Source organism: Oryza brachyantha, chromosome 3, assembly GCF_000231095.2.
Source record: "Oryza brachyantha chromosome 3, ObraRS2, whole genome shotgun sequence".
NCBI classification, from domain to species: Eukaryota; Viridiplantae; Streptophyta; class Magnoliopsida; order Poales; family Poaceae; genus Oryza; species Oryza brachyantha.
This window is the reverse complement of record NC_023165.2, coordinates 9,895,671-9,899,179: the sequence shown is the minus strand read 5'-3', so window position 1 is coordinate 9,899,179 and position 3,509 is coordinate 9,895,671.

The window sequence follows — 3,509 nt, the reverse complement described above, 5'->3', positions numbered from 1 at the left end:
ACGGACGATATAAAATTTCATTGAGTTTTGCCGTAACATTAAACGTCGCACTCGGTCCTGGTTGCCGTCACTAGCTTTCTTTAATTATGTTCAGTGTACGTGCACTCGATTGCATACTTGCGCACGCATAGCTTTCCCTTCTTCTCTCTCCGGGTGGAGTAGATTATATTAGCTTTGCTTGTCTTTGTTGTCGAGGGGAGCAGCCGAGCAGGCATGCATATTTCGAGTGGCATAGCATGTGTTCTCTTCGTGGTCAAAGTTTATCGACGAAAGATTATACGATAGTTATTTAATAATATAAAATTAATTAATAAAAAGTAAAATTCTATTCTATAGAGATGAGATGACGAAATTTTATAGAAATATGTTGCAAAAATAGTCTGTTTAAACATTTAGAAAACATTTGCATGGAAGTTAGAATAATCTGGCTAAAAAACACAGCCGTATTACTGGTAATTTCTTCGTCCAAAAATATAAGTATTCTATAATTTAAATCTTCCATTAAAATATAAGTATTTTTGGTAGAATATTATTTGTTCTAATAATCACTCCTCGTTTAAAATTATTTCCATCTTATCATTATTTACCTCTCTCACTTATCCATTAATCATTTATTAAGAGAGTACTATTGTATTTTTTTTTCTCAAGCTTAATATATGCTAAACAACTTGAAAATATTTACTACATCTATTTCATAACGTGCGTTTTAGAATTTAAATTTGTCCTAAAAGATATGCATTTGTAGAGTACTATTTGTTGCATCAATTGTATCATATTCAAATCTCTATATCTATTTTACCTTTATCTATCTCACACTCTATACAATCTCTTTATTTAATGAGAATCATTAAGTTATTCTTTAGCTAATTTAACTTACCATGCTAGACTCTCACTTATATTAGGACGGAACGAGTGTATTTTAGGACAGAGATGGGGTAAAATGCTAAACAACTAAACTCATGATAGTGGCATCTCTGTAGCCTATAGGGTTACGTATCAACGGTATATGTTTGCTCAGTTTACTAGTGTACTACTAGCTAGTGATCGTGCCCTGAAATCGACAGATTAACAACTCACCTATGAGCTAGTTGTAGAAACGTTCTCTTTCTTAATTCTTTTTCATGGATTCTGTAGCTTAAGCATGGAATTTGAGCGTGATTAGGCCACGTACCAAGGACTCTAATTGTTATCTCTATCGCTGCATGCTTGCTGACGTGGAAGATAGAGACGATAGGAGAGAGAAAATTGATTGTTTTGCATGGAGTCAACAAAACATCGACTCTTGCCGCATAAAACGAGAAAACAATCATAAAATCTACTTTGTACGCGTGCTGACTCTAATTAGAGACGCTGACCAGATGAAATGCAAATAGAGAATTAATTAGTCTAGAGTCAGCTTGAGAGACTATCCTTTGTACAAAGAGTTTTTTCTGCTGACGCGACTTGAGATAGAGCCCATAATAGGCTCTACCATTGAACATGCCCTCATAAATTTATAAATGTGCTTGCGCGTGCTAAGGACATGCCTATTTAACTCAAGTAGGCCTAACCAAGTAATCACTGGTCTCAACTTGCGAGCTGCCACGTAGGTTAAGGTCACACAAAAACTCATAACGGAGACCGCCACTTTTTTTTTTGGGGGGAGAGGGGCTTAGCCCCTGAAACTTTGTAGGATGCCTCCTAAAGGTGAAAAACACCGTTAAAAATTCATTGGCGCCGGGCCTTCTCCCACACGGTTTTTTGGCCTTTTGCAGGTGCCCTTGGGATAAAAAAACTTGCTAGAGGGCGTTAAAGGGCTACCTGCAAATATGTCGAGCATTGTTGCCCCGTCGTTCACCGGGGCCAATGCCAATTTAACTTAGTACCGTATTTTAAATGGACAAAATTTGCTATAGGACATTGGAAGTTTGCGTTACACCACAAGATTGTGTTTTGGCTAGAGGGCACCGTAAAAAAGTAGTAATTAGCCACCGGACACTGACGATATTATTTTATAATTTTTGTTAGTTTGGAGAGAGAAAACAATTCTAAAAGTACCAAAATACCCTTGTCTCTTTCATGCTATAGACAGAGGGGATACAAGAACAAACTCTCAAAGCAGGGGCCTAAGGAGGGTGGGTGGGTTTTGCGCGGCCGGGGCAAGGGACGGTGAGGAGGATCTGTTTTGCCCGATCCGTTGCCGCCATCTCTAGAATCCATAGCGATCTTGGGGCGTGGCGGATCGAGTAGAGTGGCTCCTCATCGTCGACAGTGTTACTCGACCTCTTCACCATCTCCTAACACATGGACTTGGTCAGTTCAGTCATGTCCGCGCGTGCGTGATGACTTGTATGCTAGCTAATGCCATGGGATGGGGAGAATAGAGGAGCCTCCTTCTCTAGGTCGGGGGTGGGTGGAGCGGCAACGGTCTCCTCCTCTGGTGGTGCCAACTTCGGCTCCACGCTAGCTCCACTATAAATGGATGCTTAAGATGGCTCACCCGCCACGCGATGATGGGTACCAATAGAGACAAGGATTTTTTAAAAGTATTTTCACTGTGTTTTCTCTCTCCAAAAACTATATAAATTAGAGAATAATGTTGTTGGTGTCCTTACCATTTTTTTCGGTGCCCACCAGCCGAAACGTGATTTTTCGATGTCCTCTGACGAAGAGTGCAAACTTTTAGTGCCATGTAATAAATTTTGCCTTTTATAATAATCCTCCCAATGGGTGTTGTGGTTATATATATATATGCAGATTTTGATTCCAAACTGTATTTTTTTTTAAAAAAAAGACATATAGATAAAATAATTCTAAAAACATGGGCCAGATCAATATGGGCCCAGCTTTGTGCCAAGCGGAAGGAATTCTAGATGAGATCCCAAGATGGGCTGAATATTGCAGCATGTACATGTTCCATTATTGGGCCGAATTACCATCTCACTATATGAAAAGGAGACATTAAGTTGCTTTTCTAACACAATATGGGCAGCACACGGGACCTTATCAGCTGAGCAATAGAGTGTAGAATCTGAACCCAGGTGGATATATTCTACCACAACTAACATAAGCTCAATTCCCGCCATGAAATTATTTTCTTTCAATTTTGGGCTAGAATTCAAAAATATGTTTTGTGTATCAATTTATACCTTTTAAAACTTGAAAACAACACCTTAAACCCCAAACAACCAATCCCACCGAACTTAATGTCAGCTACTCCACAACTGAGATCCTCTAAGCAGTATTGCAGATTGACATGAGCTGCGAGGTCCACCTGTCAGTGAGCATTACTGTAGAGACAATACTTCAGAGGATAGTGCCCATTTCTTTGTTACTTAGGTATTATTTAGTTGCCAAAATTTTTTGGCAAAACGGTCATGTCGAACGTTTGACCGGTTAGAAGGAGTTTTTGACATGAATGAAAAAACGAATTTCACGGCTCGCCTGAAAACCGCGAGACAAATCTTTTGAGCATAATTGATACGTCATTAACACATGTTGGTTACTGTAGTACTTATGACTAATCATGC